Raw genomic sequence first — 17,328 nt, forward strand, 5'->3', positions numbered from 1 at the left:
TAGGTCAGGAGCCTCTCACATAACTGAAAGGGCTATATTTTTTTGCTGTGACTATGTTTTGCTTGTTTGTATGTTTGACCTGATAGTTTTGAAAGTGAGAGACAACTGATGATGACAAGGAAGGTGTCAAAGCAATGCTATAAATGAGATCTTGAGGATTATTTACAGTTTAAGACGGCTGATTTCTGCAGCAAGGTATCTAAATGTCAGCCTACCTCCCCCTTTTAAACACTTTCATTTCTATAGAAAAAAATGGTTTTCCAACCTATATATGTTAGAATATCTGCAGAAATCCTCTGCATAGTGTTTGCATACATTGAGGTGACTTTAAACTCTGAACTTAATGGTCATACAGCCCCATCCCCTTAGTTATGCATTACTTCATTTACCTAAAAATTTAGCAAGCCAGCCCTGCTGTATTTGTGGGTCCATGTTTGGTGCATCCATGGGGTGGAGCTCAGTAACTTTTGGCCGATCCAAGGGCAGAGTCTAGTTCAAAATCAGACCATTCCCTTAGCCTTCATTCAATCTTGGGGGTGGGGGGTGGGTTGGTGGGAATCACAGTAATAATTTTGGGGGTGCATTTCATACCCCAATGAGATTTTCAGTGTATTTGGGTGTGTGTGTTAGAATGTATAAAAAGGTAACGGTAAAGGACTCCTGACAATTAAGTCCAGTTGCAGACGACTCTGGGGTTGCACCGCTCATCTCGCTTTACAGGCCAAGGGTACCGGCATTTGTCTGCAGACAGTTTTTCTGGGTCATGTGACCAGCATCACTAAGCTGCTTCTGGTGCAATGGAACACTGAAATCAGAGCAGTGCATGGAAACGCCATTTACCTTCCCGCCAGAGTGGTACCTATTTATCTACTTGCACTTTTTTTGGCATGCTTTCGAACTGCTAGGTTGGCGGGAGCTGGGACCAAGCAATGGGAGCTCACCTTGTCGCGGGGATTCGAACTGCTGACCTTCTGATTGGCAAGCCTAAGAGGCTCAGTGGTTTAGACCACAGCGCCACCCTCATCCCTCATTTCCCTCGACCAGGTGATGGGTTGGTGTGGTTGGCGTCGCCACGCCCCAGTGCCGGCCCCTAGGCCGGGACCCCGCAGGCAGGCAGGTGAGTGAGAGCGGAGCTGCCCCAGCTCCCCACACGGGGACAGGCCAAGGAGGCCCACAACTTAGAATGTATACCCCATGTAATATTTGTTTCTGTGACATCAAATTAAGTGTGCTTGACAGTAACTGAACACTCAGAGCCAGGAAACACTTATTCAGAGAAGGTAAAATCTGTCTGTGTAGTTATTGTTCCCCTAAGCCAGATGCATACTGAGTAAACAACACAATTTCTGAATCTTTAATAAGCTATGGTTTTTATTTTTAATTACAAACAACCAAAACTATTTTTTAAAGTAAAAATATTATGAAAGTATTGTAAACTGTCAATAAAAATCTGTTTCTACTGAAAGCTAACAAACTTTTTGGGGGATGTATTTCTAATTTCATTAAGAAACTCACAAGAAAACAGTCCTTGGTTAGACAGCAGCCCCCCAAACAACATTATATGGTTTGTACCAACCTACTGATACACTCTTGACCTTTCCCTGGCCACTGGTTTATTGAAAATTAGGGGCTGCTTTACTATCCCATTCCGTAAACATTGGCTGGGTTAATAAACACCCAAATGGCAAAATTCATTGCATTTCTGGGTCATTTTATGCTAGAGGTGTTTTTTTGTTTTGTTTTGTTTCCAGAAACTGGTAGGTGGTAACTGGCTGAAATTTAGGGAATGTTGTATGGGTGACAGTTTGTGACAGTGTCCTGTAAAGACTACCCTGTAGGTCTAGGTATGTGTAAATTGCACAATGAAAAGTGCTCTAGGGGTAAGTTTCTAGAACCCCATAACTGGATGAAAGTTTTAAAAAAGCTAACAGGAAAATGTTATTCTCCTTACTTTTCTGGCAACTTGCAAAATCTATTCCCTACCCCTTGAGGTTTTTTAGATTGTTTGGCAGCCATTACATTTCTGATACTTACAAAAAGAAACTTCTAAGTAGCACCTGGATATGCCATGAAAGCAAAAGTTTGTTTATTTGGCTTATCAAAAGCAAGTTAAAAGTCCATGATGTTTAATGTTCACCTTAATAAGGTTCATTATCTCATCCACAGTCTTATTTCTTCCCTCTTCTGATTAAAGGAAGAGGATGAATTTTATAAGATATTTCCGTAAAATATTCTTTTCCCTCTAGAAGTATAGTAATTAGGTTGGGGGTTAAAGAGAGGTAGTCTGGTAATGTTAATCTGGCTGCTTGTCAAGACTTGTGCATCAGCCAGAAAAAGACCTGGCAGGAATATTTCATTTTTGTACCAAAAACTCTAAGACTACAGTTGATTTTTTGCAGATGATTTGAAACTGTGTTGTCCATTGAAAACAGCAAAGGGCAGCTGGGAGTAGGTGAATAGTCCAGCTTTCAAACACAATTTATTTGAAAAACCCACATTGCAACAATACTGAGAGAGATTATGTGCACTGAAGACAGAGTTGTCTTTAACATCATAAAATCCAGGACAGTTTTGAGGTGCTACGTATACAATTAGCTAGTACCATAAGGGTTAGATTTTGATTTACCAATAGAGAATTGTTTCTTCCATGTCTTAATCACCTTCTACCTGTATCATCACACTCAAGACAGTGTGACTGGCCTGCCTCGCAGAGGTGACTATGCAGATCTTTGGATGGTAACTAGTTCCTAAGACTGTTGCGCCTTCCAGCATTTTTCAGCAGTTTCGTGCATGCCAGTGATACTACTGAGTTCAAATAGTGTTGTTGCAATTTTGAGGCACTTGGATTCAGTAAGATACACTCTGTTTTCAAAGGTTGGAAAGGATCCTGCTAGTCCAACCCCCTCCAACGCAAGAATCTCAACTAAAGCATCCATGACAGATGACCATCCAACCTCTGCTTAAAAGCCTAAATTGCCTTCCAAGGGAATCTGTTCCACTGTTGAACAGCTCTCAACCATCAGAAAGTTCTTCTAATGCCTAGTAGGAATCTCCTTTCTTGTAACTTGAAGACATTGGTTCAGGTCCATCACCTCTGGAGCAAGAGAAAACAAGCTTGCTCCATGTGACAGCCTTTTGAAGATGGCTTTCATAACTCCTCTCAGTCTCCTCTTTCCCTGTCTAAACATACCCAGCTCTCTCATAAGGCGTGGTTTCCAGACCTGGGCCATCTTGATCGCCCTCCTTTGCGCATGCTCCAGCTTGCCAACAATCAAGCTAGATGTAAAAGACCTCAGTCCATTTTATTTTGCACTGTATTTTCCTGGCCATTTTTAGACAGACAAAACAAAGTTAAAGGCTAACGCATGCCAGATGATTTCTGCTATTTTCACAACTCAGGGCCATATTTGCTACTGATCCAGGGTTCAAAAGCCTGTAATATTGACTTGTATCATGTTTTGATTCTATAAGAGATGGTAGCTTCACTCAGTGACTTTCTACCAGGTGAACAAAGACGGAGGTCGAGGCCTCTTTACTGGTACTTTGTTGCTCTTCACACAGTGATGAGGTGGGGGTGGCTGAAGAAACTGTTGCTTCTGTCTGGCTGAGACATTGTGTATAAAGCAGAGAGGTGATTGAGATCAGGTGCTATGATGGGTGGCCCAGAGAGAAAAATATAACAGCTGCACTGGCTGCCTAGTAGCCATGTTTGAGTTTTGTTGGGACCCTACTATAAATAAATACCAGGTTAATCTTGAAGATATTCCATATAGATCCTGCTGGTCACATCCAGTGTGGATTATCTTTTGGTGACAAGGGAGAAGTGGACCTTCCAGGCAATAGCATTCACCATCTGGAATTCCCTTCCCCAGGTACCGTAATCTGTGAGGCAGAGATGGTAAAGACCTTTAAATGCCTCTTAAAAGCATACGTGTTAAACCAAGCTCTTCCTTTTCCCCCTTTTGTGTTTTGTACGCTGCCCTGGTCCATCTTACACAATTTTATTTAAGTGGTACAGACATTTTATGAACAAATAACAAAGTATTAGGGCAGGCTATGAAAAATAAAAAAGACTGAAGGCAGCCAAGAGACCTTTCTTGCACAACAACTGCACATGGGATCAACAAAGTAGGTTCGGCTACAACATATTTTCATGTGGAGTGCTTCTGTTCAGGTTTCCAGCCTTTCCATTTCATGTCCCCTGATTATCCACTCCCCTCCCCAAAAGTCAGCCTGAACATGCTTAAAAGGGTTTAACCCACAGACCAGTCTGGGTCGGATTGGGGTTACAATTTGACCCTTAAGTCCACTTTTTGAAAACATGCCCACCTGTCAAATCAGCTGACATCATCCTGATGGATGTGATGTCATCTGTAGGGTGGGGTTTTGTTCTACTTCCCAGGGAGCTGTGGGAATTACAGCTCTGTGAGGGGAACAAGGGCCTCCTAACAACTCTCTTTAACAAACTACACTTCCCAGCATGCTTTGAGGAAGCCACAAAGTAATACTGTTTTTACATGTACAGTACAGATGGGGCCCGAACTGTTGGTGGGAACATGATGGTAAAATGGCTCCAATCATCTTCATGTTTTGTGAATACAAATGATAACTACAGTGGTACCTCGGGTTACATACGCTTCAGGTTACATACGCTTCAGGTTACAGACTCCACTAACCCAGAAATAGTGCTTCATGTTAAGAACTTTGCTTCAGGATGAGAACAGAAACGCATGCTTTGGCGGCGCGGCAGCAGCGGGAGGCCCCATTAGCTAAAGTTCAGGTTAAGAACAGGTTCAGGTTAAGAACGGACCTCTGGAACGAATTAAGTACTTAACCCGAGGTACCACTGTATAGCTGAGTTCTCTGTCAGCAGTTGCCTAGCAGCAATGAATTCACAATAAAAATGACAATTTCAAACCATCTCCCCCGAGAGGCCTCAAAAAGAGACCATAATGTACTGTTTTTGTGAATGTAATCTACAATATACAAGACGCATTATAAGTGCAAACTGCTAATGACTTTTTGAAGAGCTATATCAGCTTTGAAAACAATATTTCAGTGCATCATTACCATAGTCTGTCCAGGACTGAAGTGGTTTCCAGAAGTTCCATAAACATCCTCAGACAAGCATCCAAATGACAAGGAGCCAAAATGTTTCCTGTCTGGAGTTAGTGTTGTGGTGAAGAGATCCAATGTAATAATCAGAGAACAGAAATGTTACGGCAAACTTTAAAATAATCTTTTTAAACCTAAATTTCAAACTTTTGCATGATTGCATTAAAAATTATTTCAGAAACATTTTCATTTTTATTGACACAATGATGAAATTTAGGTTTTCCTTAGTTTAGATGTAAACTGCCCCCAGTCTTCTAGCCATAGTTAAGAAATTATGCATCCTGCTGAACCAGACCAAAGGGTTGTTTAGTCCAGAATCCATTCTTCTGCAATGGGCAGCCAGATGCCTTGCCTATAAGCAAGACGTGAGTGCAATAGTCCTTTCCTGCTTGCTTTGCCCAGCAGCAAGTAATACTCAGATGCATGTTGTATTTTCCTGGCGGTGGTGTAGCCATTATGACTAGTAGCCATTTGCAGAATCCTAGAATTGTAGAGTTGGAAGGAACCACAAGGGTCATCTAGTCCAGCCCCCCGCAATGCAAGGAATCTTTTGCCCAGTGTGGGGCTCAAACTCATGACCCTGAGATTAAGAGTCTCCTGCTCTACCAACCTACCCACCATGATTTTAATCCTCTTTTAAAGTTGTCTCAGTTGATGCCCATCACCAGATCATATGGAAGCAAATTCTGTAGTTCAATTAAGCGCTGCATGAAGAAGTCCTCTTTTTCCGCCCTGAATCTCCCCAGGTTCTAATCTTGTAAGAAGAGAAAAGTGTGTGTCTATCCTACATTCTCCAGACCAAACCATTCTTTTTATTTTGTATTTGACTTATTAAACTTATATATTACTTTGTACTAAAAGAGAAAGTCTTAAAGCTATTTACTGTAACATAATTTTAGTATGCGGTTTTAGCATGTGATATTATTATTATTATTATTTATAACTGTTTTTAAATTACTGATTTTAGTTTATATTTTAAAGCTTTTATGTAACCTGTTTTAATGTTTGCTCTTATTGGTACTTTTAAATGACTATTTTAAATTGTTTAATAGGTTTTTATTACTATTTTATTTATTTAACAAAATTTATATACTGCTTATTCACACAAAGACAATGTAGAGTGTCAGTACAGTAACCATGATAAAAACACAACCAAACCCTTGACTGAATAATTGTAAGAACAATATTTTTAAAGCTAGTTTAATGTTGCAGCTTTATATCTCTGATTAGCTTAAAATACTGTTTGCAAACCCAAAGGAAGAGACACAGACTATATACTTTAACTTGTGGTTTATGGGTTGTTGTTTTTAAGTGCCCTCATGGTGACCCTGTTTAGGGTAGACGTTGGGGATATCTTATTAAAATTTTGCTAGTAAAAGTACAATTTTTTTCTTATATTGACCTTCCAATCAACAGGGGCAGTGGATTGGGGAGGGGAGGAACAACCCAAATACACCTTGGTATTTGAAACAGTAATTTGCAACTCTAAAAGCCCCAAATCCATTTAATCTTAGAAGTCAGCTTGGTCCAGTATAAACAGCTGAACAAGTTTCGGCCCCTCTTCATCGGATGCTTTTGTATACTGCACAGGCTTCAATTCATCATTTTCAATGTGTATTCATGAGAAAAAACATCTGTATCATCTTCACCTGCAGAAAAAATAGCTGCTCAAATAGCTGTCAAATTAGGCTGTCATTGACCGAAATTGCAGCCAGATTCAAAGCAGAAAAATACAGCAGGTGAGGAAGAACGATAATAACAAGAAGATGGCTGCTCACTTTTGAAATGTTGGAGGTACTACCTGGGCAGGGCAGTGAGGTGAGAGACCCTGTTTTCATTGGTGCATTCAAATATTCCCCTCCCCCCAACTGCCATCCTTTCAGACAAACCTTCCTCTGAGATGTGCTGGGATTGACAAGCCCCCCGCTCCAACAGGTAGCTTCTGACCAAGATTGCTCATTGGTGAGGAAAAAGCATGCTTCCTAAGGTTTATGGCTGCCATTGTTACATACAGTGCTTTTCCCCCCTAAAAAACATATTTAGGGGTGCTCTCATTTTGACTCAAGAAAATCACAATTTTGTAGTTCAAATTGGGGAAAATAAATGGACAAAAGTACAAAGATTCACAAAATGTGTACCCCTGCGTCCCCTCAGCACCCTTAACAAACTGTAGTTCCAAAGATTATTTGAGGGAAGCCATGTGCTTTAAACATATGGCATAGATATGACCCTGCCCGCACACCCATCTGCTGCTGCTGCTTCCACATCAGAGTCTGCTGCTGTTAAGTCGGTTACCTCAGCCCTCTTCTCCCTGCAAACATATTTGAAATTTTGAAATTTGAAATACTTTGTCACTTGTACAACTTGTATACAGTGAGATTACACGAGCACCCCCCACTCAGCTCTCTTTGTCTTTAATTCCCCTCTTTTACTGATGCACACCCACCAAACCTGAAAGTCAGTTGCCCTGGTGTTATCTTTTCATTCAGCAGCCTAACAGCCCACGGATAGAAGCTGTTCTTTACCCTGTTGGTGCGACTAATCATGCTTCTATATTTTCTGCCTGAGGGCAGGAGATCAAGAAATTGCCGGCCAGGGTGTGAATCATCCCTGAGAATTTTCCTCACTCTCCTGAGGCAACGTTCTTCCACTATTTAATCCAGTGGATTCACAGGACAGCCCATAATAATATTACCTGGTGGCGGCGACACTTATTATGGGAACTGAGCCAGTCCTCAGCTATGTGCTACAGTGGTTGGCCACCATGTTAAATTCCCCAAGAGGCAACGTCTGATGTTGGTCACTGCAATTTGGGGAATCTAATGTGGTGGGTGCCTATATCTGAAGGGAGTCTTCTTATGACTTGGCTCCCATAATAAATGCCAACAAGTAGCACACACATGGGGTGAGAGGAGATTCTGCACTGTAGAACTGATAGCAAGTGGGTGGGGATCCTGGTGGCAAGGTCAGAGCGGTTGGCAGTCGGCCCTTCTGGGCCCCCAGACCTTCAGGAAGGGCCTGACTATGCAGATCCCTAATGCTGGCCCAGGTGATGAGGGGAAAGAATTGTGCAGGAAGGGAAAATATGCCTAGAGTAGAAGGGATAGAAATGCTGACAGAGAAACTGAGTGGAAAAGCAATGGAGGTTTACCAAAGTGTGAGCTGAAGGAAGTTTAAGGAATGAAAGAAGTTGAGGACAAAAAGAAAAATGAGCAAATTAGAGAGGAAGGAAATTTTGAAAACTTAGTGTACATCGGGGATTGCTGTCTGGCTCTTTTCTCTCGAGGAATTAAAAACAAACAAATCACAATCTGAAACCATTATTGAAGCTCTGCTGTTTTCATTATGTCCAGAGAGAGTGAGAGGGAATGGGTCAGGGAGTGTGTAAAAGCAGAAAATCATAAAGAATATCTATCAATCTATGTATCCGAATGCAAGAGAAGGCAGAAGTCCAACCTTACAAGCAGCAGGACGCATGGGGCAAGGAGAAAGCTGTTTACTGTCTTCTTCAGCAATGCAAACCAGACATGGAGGGAAAACCATGTGCATGCTGAATACATGTTTTCCCCTATTTATTTTTAAAAGAGGTAAAAGCAATGAGGTCTCAAACTTATGCAGAAAAGGGGTCCCTAGCTTTGAGCAGTTTTCTTGCCTGCTTCCCTTCCCTGGGTTTGTCCCCCTCTCCCTGGGCTATTTTTAATGGAAATAATAAACCTCCACACCCCTGCTTTATATATTAATGTGAAAAATATGTGTTTGACATACAGCCATTTTTTTAGGCACCAGTGATTTACTGGGTATATTGTACTGTATTTAGGCGCAGTTAGAATGCATTCAGACATGGAGAATATTGTGTTAGTTTTCCTGATTATAATGCTAGTGCTTCTGTCTCATTTTCCAATGTTCCTTTCAGACGGCACACCAAGCAGGCACACCAACTCCAGGGGTTGGAGCATCTTTGGCCCCCTCAGTATTTGTGCGCAGGGGGCCCTGGAAGCTGCACTGGTGTGCTCCCTGGAATGTAGCAAAGGAATGTACCAAAGCACCTCAGGTGGCCCTGCTCGGGCGGCCTCAGCCTTGTGGCAGCGACAACAAAAACAGGTATGGCGTTGGACGGTGGTTGGGTGGGGGATGGCAGGCCAAGTTGGGGGGGGGCAGTGTGCACATGACATCACACACTTGCAACCCCCCTCCCAATGTTGAGCACAAGACGGCGCCTTTGTATGGAACTATGCCTTCTTGACTAATATAGTGGCATGTTGAGCTAAATTTCATTCACAGCAGTGGGCATGGTACGACACCACAACAATGTCATTGGACAATATTGCTGCTCCCCCACACTTTCTGCACATGGATGTTTTTGTTCCCCCACAATTCCCCCATGGAAATTGCAGGAAAGAAGTGTATGCCAATATACTGCCCCAAATACCGTCATTTTACTCCTATGAGTTTCTGGGTTACGGTGGCTGCAAAGGTTTTCTTTTTCTTTTTCTGGAATCAGATAACATGGAAATGAGTTCTAAACACATGCTAGAATCCATTAGTTTTCTGGAAGTGGTTTTTACGACACGTGAAAGCTGAAATAAAATGCCAAAATTAACAGGAAGATTTCAAGAAATGGAATAAACTGCTGAATGAATGTAGTTTGTATTAACTACATATTGTTCCCTTGAACACAATCATGACCTCTTGCATGGACACACTTTTGCAGAGGTTCACTGCACACACAATGTGCAGATGTTGGGGGCTGAGGCTGGTGGGGCACACAATGTTGTTGATATAGACCAGCAGGCACAGTCCTATTCTGTCTCCATATATCAGTCCTAGACTGCTGAGGGCCCAATCACATATGATGCTAAATGGGTCATTAGGAAGCATCTTAATATTTTAATAATAATAATAATAATAATAATAATAATAATAATAGCAGGTGCCAGCAACCTATGATTTTTATCAAGTCCACAGCACTTGGGAGAGGTTTAATCTTCCCCTCCTCAGTTGCAATTTGGACAAATATCCAGGTATGAGGAGAGGGCAGGACAGATAGCAACCTTGCACACATTTCCTGCCCAGTTTGGCTGCAAAACTGCCCTGCCTGGGAGTTTTCCTTGGTCTGGAGAGTGGTCATGAAGTACAGCGACTGAGTCGTGTGCTGCCCCCATCCTGTAAACCAGGGGTCAGCAACCTTTTTCTGCTGTGGGCCCCTCAGACCATGTGGTGGGCCAGACTATATTTTGGAAAAAAATATGAATGAATTCCTATGCCCCACAAATAACCCAGAGATGCATTTTAAATAAAAGGACACATTCTACTCATGTAAAAACATGCTGATTCCTGGACCGTCCGTGGGCCTGAATGAGAAGGCGATTGGGCTGCATCTGGCTCACGGGCCTTAGGTTGCCTACCCCTGCCATAAACTGAGTATTGATCAGGTGAAGGTGGAACACCTGGATGGATGGTCCAGAGCAGTAGCTAGCCTGAGGACCTACAAGGAGACATGCACAGGAATTGTGATTTTTCAGGAGACCAATGAGCAGGGGAGTCAACAAGCTGATCATGACTCAGCTTGTTTGTGAACACAGCACACACACTACTGTGGATAGGACTGAGATTTTATCACTGTGGTTCCTGTACTAGGCTTCCCTGGTGATGCAATGAGGAAGAATATCCCAAGGTAATCCTCTAGGCCTGGCTCTGAAACCAGTAACACCTGGCATTGAGATATAAACTTTCAAAGCATGCTAGAATCCAATCCAATTTCATTTTGCTTAATTATAATTTCCTAATGCCATGGGAGGAAGCTTGTCCCGGATGCTTAAGAACATCAGTGCTTGTGGCCATGCCATGATTATGCTGACGACAACTGTGTAAACCTCCCTAGTTAACCTGGAAGTGGTCCAAATTGGCTGTGGTCACAGAAAATAATATATCGTCTCAGAGCTGTGTGAGAACAGCTCCCCAGAGCTTATATCCAGGTCAGTTTGACTTGGGCTACAGACCAGACTGCTAAAAGCATACTTATTACAGCGACAAAGTCTTATAAACCCCACCCAAATGACAGAAATGGAGGGGTGGCGGGAAGCAAGGTTGCTAAAAATAATCCTACATTTTATAGAAATCTCCTCTTACAGACTGAATAGTTACTGTTTAACGTTTATTCTGTATATCCAGTATGCAGGCTGTAAGAAGCTGTAAGCTAAAACAGTGCCACCGATGCTAAACAGTAGGCTTTTGGGAATACCAAAGTTTGGCAAAAGTAAATTTTTGCCCCCCTGAGCCTAATGAGACCTGAGCATGCTTGATGACCCTGGATTGTTGACTGACTTGGGGCCAGGTAGTGGTGGCGAAATGGAGCACTGTGTAGGAGGGCATGGCTGGCTGACTGGCTGGCTGGAACAGAAGCACTCAGCTCTGTAGCATCTTGTTGTAGATCCCACTAGTGTACACCAACAGCAGTTCTAATATTCTGGATGCTAGTCTTTGTATCTAAAATGGCACCGCCCACACAGATGACAGAGGTTGTTGGAATGCTGCTGGGGTGATAGGGGCAACAGGCAGTGCCCCAGCTGGCTCCAGCCACTGGCTGGCAGCCGGGCGATCACCGGTCTCCTTTGGAACAGCATCAGTCAGCGAAATGAGCCTCCGAAACATTAAGAGAACTGTGGATGCTCTATCAGCAAAGTGAATAAATCTTCTCACAACGGAAGAGGCAAACAGAGCCATGTGTAAGCATATGTACAGCATTTTTTCCAGCATAGTTCAGGAACAAAGGAAAACATGTCTGCTTCCCTTCGTCTCCAGCAAAACAGCAATACAAAAGCAATATACAAAACAGAAGTTCCCAGCAGACTGTGCTGGAAATGTAAACAGGCATGTGACACACAATAGTCATGCCCTTCCCTTTTAAGGTGGAACGGAACTATATCCTAACAGAGGTGTCACCAGGCTCAGAGGAACCCCAAGATTTACAGAAGTATACAAAATCTTAAGGGAAAAAACCCTAAGGGGAGACCTCTCCAATAGCCTAATGAAGATTGAGCATGCTCAGTGACCTCTGCTGATGCTGACAGTGGGGTGGGGATAAAATAGAAAACTGGGGGTGGGGGCAGGGTAACTGAAACCCTGAACAGGAGTACTCCATATGGCATCATTTTGCTGCTCGTCTCACTTGCTTCTTCTGCCAGGAGATTGAGGCATGATGTCACCTACCCCAATACAGAAAGTCTATTGTTCTTCCATAGCCGTCTGCCTTTATGATTATAGTCAGAAGATCAGGCACCATGCTAAGATATTAGCACTGTAACTGTCATGCTGGAAGGGAACAACAGGAAGAGTAAAGCACTTGGGCCTCCTTCCGAATAGAAAGGCTCCCTAGTCCAAAAAGCTTTTGACTTCCACATAGACTGCAAACGCTATCATTACAATCAGTACCAATTGTTTCTGGCTCATTCTGCATCTGTGGAATGACAGCTGGTTGTTTCCCCCGCTCTACAAATCAGCATCAAAGTCATTTCGAGGACAGCTTGGCTTGAAACTTCTGCCCATGGAATTCAGCTTTCCTGCAAAATGAGAATGTCAGGAGAGAATTTCTTTGAACTGAATTCAAGTTAGACACCAGTGCATGTCTAAGACTCAAGGTGCTGGGGAAACAAGACTGCAGCTTTTGCAGAGGGTGATCAAGGCTCCTTAAGTGCTGGACCTTCTCACCCCTAAAACTGGCCCCATAATCTAGTTTTGTTGGGTGGGGGTAGCAGCTGCCATGCATTATCAGAGGACTGCTCTTTGTGATTGTACAGGAGCTTCAGTTTGACACACAATGGGTGTCTGAATTATGGAAGGATGGCTTTATGGTTGCTTATGCATGGGTTTTAATTTCTTTATGTGATCTATGCATACCCAGGAATAAGTTCCATTGAAGTCAATGCTGCCTACTTCTGAGCAGGCGTGCATACGATAAGGTTTACCAGACGTCCCCGTTTCTTGGAGACAGTCCCCGGATTTACAAATCAGTCCCCTGACAAAATCCTATCATTCCTACTGAGGTTGAAAAGTGTCCCCGGATTCATTGAAAAAATCTGGTAACCTTAGCATATGATTGCACTGATCATTACTGGGTTGTGACTAATGGTAGCTTTGTTCTAGTGGAAAGTGTACCTCCTTGTGCAAGGTGTGGCAACCTGTTTCCGTTGAGCCAAAAGCTGGTCGTGAGGATAGGGGACTCTCAAAAACAGTGTAGGATGTGAAGGGCTTCTGTGGGTAGGGGAGGAGGAATGAAAATCACTGTTCTGTGAGTGGAAAACACTTTTCACTAAATCAGAGAGCCATGTTTCCTTATGAACAACCTTCTGGGGCCACATGCTAGGCTGGGAAAAGGAACGAAAGTGATTATTATCTTTATTACACTAATCTACATTCCAGTCACACAAAACTTAAAAGATTCACACACACACACACACACACACACACACACACACACACCCTATCTGTGTACACACTTCTTCATCCAGGCAATCAAGACATATTCCAGGCACAAAGTGCTTCAGTGCCATGGTCCAGGGAGAGTCTGAGGGCCCCATGGAGAGGTTTGAAGGGCCACTTCTAGGCCCTGGAACTGAGGTTTTCCATCCCTGCAGTAATGCCAAGGCACTGTAGAATGTAACCTCCTGGTTTTAGGATTTAGGTAGAACAGCTCTAAGTATTTATCCATGCTTCCTCCCTCAAATAATTGGCTGAGATAAAAATGATGAAGTGGGATACAGATAACCTAGCTTTAGAATATGAAGAAATGTGTTTACAAAACTGCAGCTCCCTGGGCCAAAGCTGATGTGATGTTAAATGTATTATTGCATTAATAATGTAAGTAGCCATGCATGTGTGTATGGGGGGGGGGGAGAGAGAGAGAGAGAGAGAGAGAGAGAGATAGGATCATGACTGCAGTGCAGAGAGGGAAGAGATGTAAGTATTTTGACAGACAAAGAAATTTCATGGAGATGAATTTTTCAGTTGTTTTAAGCTAGAAGCTGGCACCTAGTCTCAAATTGTTGGTACTGAAGAGAATGCAATCTCTTTTTTTAAAAAGTTGATAGAACGTATTGTGGAAACTATCTCTTTATTAGCTGCAGTTGGCAAAATTCTTGCATGGATTTTAGGAAACCGTCTCCCAACTATATCCAAGGCCACCGTTCCTGAATCCCAAATTGGTTTTCAACCTTCTAGGGGGAACAGTGGACATGATTTTCACCGCTCGACAGCTTCAAGAAAAATGCAGAGAGTAAAACCAATCCCTGTATATGGCGTTTATTGACCTGACTAAGGCCTTCGACACTATAAATCGTAATGCTCTGTGGACTTTCCTTCTGAAAATCGGCTGCCTGGATAAATTTGTGAACATTCTTCTGCTCCTCCATGATAATGTGGCAGAAACAATGGCTGTCAAAGCGAACCATTCACAGTGGGATCAGGTGTTAAACAGGGATGTATTATCGCTCCAACTCTAATATTTTCATTGCCATGATCCTACACATTGTCAATGTAAACTCCCCACTGGGGTAGAAATCATATATTGAACAGATGGAAAGCTCTTTAACTGAAAGCAAAGAGTAAGGTTACCATAACTTACGTCATAGAGTTTCAATATGCTGATGACAACGTAGTGTGTGCTCACTTAGAGGATGACCTCCAAACCATCCTAAATATCTTTGCAGAAGCTTACGAAAAGCTTGGCCTATCTCTCAACATCCAAAAAACCAAAGTGCAGTATCAACAAGCACAAAACAACCCCTTTGCAGTGCCACAAATCCAACTTAATGGTGTAACGCTGTAACGTTGGAAAATGTCAGTCATTTTTCCTATCTGGGCAGTTATCTTTCCACAAGGGTTGACACTGATGCTGAAATCCAGCATCGCCTGAGCTCTGTGAGTGCAGCTTTCTCCTGATGGAAGTGTAGAGTGTTTAAGGACTGGGACATTCACAGGGAAACAAAAATGCTTGTTTCCAAAGCTATTGTACTACCAACCTTACTTCACACTTGTGAAACATGGACCACTTATAAACGCCATCTCCAACTCCTTGAAAGATTCCATCAACGGTGTCTCTGAAAATTTTTACATATCACTTGGGAAGACAGGCGAACTAATGTCAGTGTACTGGAAGAAGCAAAGATCACCAGTGTTGAAGCAATGGTTCTTCAACATCAACTTCGTTGGACTGGTCATGTTGTGTGGATGCCTGATTATTGTCTTCCAAAGCAACTACTCTATTCTGAACTTAAAAATGGAAAGTGTAATGCTGGTGGTCAACAAAAGAGGTTTAAAGACTCTTTCAAGGCAAATCTTTAAAAATGTAGTATAAACACCAACAATTGAGAAACATTGGCCTGCAATTGCTCCAGTTGGAGAACAGCCTTTACCAAAGGTGTCATGGACTTTGAAGACACTCAAACGCAGGACGAAAGGGAGAAATGGATTAAAAGGAAGACATGTTTGGTAAACCCTCACCATGATCAACTCCTGCCCGGAAACCTATGTCCCCACTGTGGAAGGACATGTGGATCTAGAATTGGCCTTCAAAGTCATCTGTGGACACACCATTAAGACTGTGCTCATGGAACACAATCTTACTCAGCTACAAGTGGTTGCCAAAGAAGAAGACCAATGGCGGGTAACCGTTTTTGGTCTGAGGGCCCCTTTCAACTTTGGTCAGTCCTCCAGTGGCCACATTCTGGCACTGAGTGTGGCCACTCCAATAAGAATGGAAAGATCTGTCAATATCAGTTCACTCAGTTTCTCATTTTCCCAATCTTAAATTCCACATTTCTGCAGCAGTTTGCAGTTTTAAAGAAAAGAAAAGAAAAGAAAAGAAAAGAAAAGAAAAGAAAAGAAAAGAAAAGAAAAGAAAAACACTGTACTGTATTGTTAGTGAATTTTTTTCCTAATAAACACATTTGGGATGCAGTTTTGACTAATGCACACCTTTTTGCAAGCAGTTTCTCTTAATATACTGCATGTTATTTTCACTAATATATTCATTTTTATGCACATGTTCCCCTAACATATGTATTTTTTGTTAACATTGGTCATGTTTTTGTTTCGCTTTAAAGGAGGGGTGAATAATCTTTTGTTTTTGTTTTTTTGCCTCTGAAGGTTGCATTCCCTTGGGAGTAATATGTCAGATTCTGCATACCATCAGTTAGCAGGGCTGGAGACACTCCATACCCTTTCTTACACAGCACTGATTTATTTACACAGGCATACAAGGATGCGCTCCATTCATTCTCACTCACACCGCCTCCAGCCTCCATTCATCTATCATCCATTCGTCCCACACTCTTTCTCTCTCTTTCTAAAGGGGGGGGGAGGAGAAAGAAAGAGTGTGGGTGGTGATAAGAGAGGGAGAGGGAGTACTGATTATCTTAATTTAAGATCACCAGCCAACACTCTCTCTGTGTTTTTTCTCACATGTGCAGAGCCTGAGTCTAAAGCAATTGCTTTATAGCCAAAGAAGGCAGAGATATCCTGGAGCAAGAAAGATGCTTAGCACAGTTATGTTTATTAACCATTATTCTTTATTAGACCTCACAGAGGTGTCAACTATACATACAAATACATTAGAAAGATACCCTCTTACAGTAATGTTTCACATTTTGGACTGGATCTCAAGAGGGAGCAAACAGTTCAGTACATTCTACCAACCTAAGGTTGCCATAGTCTTTATTTTATTATACAGTGTGACCAAGCCCTTTTTTTTTTTTTTACTGAATCAGTGGATACTTAGAAAAACAAACAATGAAAACCAGACAACTAGCTCTTGAGATCTTTTGGACCTATCATGAGAAATGCATATAAAGAGCCTTTTAAGAAGCATGAATACACTATTGGTTTATGGATCAATGTTTACCGGGTTAGAAAGTTTGCACAGAGTGGGGGACATGGCTAAATGGTTCCGAGGTAAATGTGAAATAGTAAGATCAGTTTTTTTCTTTTCGCAAGCACTAAAACCTTCATTACTTGGCATTCCTGTGTATCTGTGGAAAGCTTACCAGTGCTAAATGGGGAGAATAATGGGGTGAGTTCTACTGTTGAAGTAGTTGTTTGGGTGGGGTGGGGGGTTCTGCAACACACTGATGTTACATACACAGTATGAAATATTATTTACTTGTCATTAGGTCATGACAGTTTGCATTTTGAATGAGCACAGGGAAAATAAAAACTGCA

The 17,328-nt window shown here is 42.3% G+C and overlaps 2 long non-coding RNA genes across 2 annotated transcripts in view; one reads left to right on the forward strand and one right to left on the reverse strand.

The window, feature by feature from the left end:
- Positions 1–3,749: 3,749 nt before the first annotated feature.
- On the reverse strand, positions 3,750–6,883 carry LOC307225432. Its single transcript, XR_013843005.1, has 3 exons — positions 6,765–6,883; positions 5,071–5,162; positions 3,750–3,882 (listed from the first exon to the last, which is right to left on the reverse strand). It is a non-coding gene; the product is annotated as an uncharacterized lncRNA (long non-coding RNA).
- A 117-nt stretch (positions 6,884–7,000) lies between these two features.
- LOC307225347 overlaps positions 7,001–17,328 on the forward strand; it is an 85,566-nt gene continuing 75,238 nt past the window's right edge. Inside the window, exons 1-2 of the long non-coding RNA XR_013842915.1 lie at positions 7,001–7,077; positions 9,029–9,216. This is a non-coding gene — a long non-coding RNA (uncharacterized lncRNA). The remainder of the gene's footprint in view (positions 7,078–9,028; positions 9,217–17,328) is intronic.

This window comes from Podarcis cretensis (assembly GCF_951804945.1).
Source record: "Podarcis cretensis genome assembly, chromosome: 10".
NCBI lineage: Eukaryota > Metazoa > Chordata > Lepidosauria > Squamata > Lacertidae > Podarcis > Podarcis cretensis.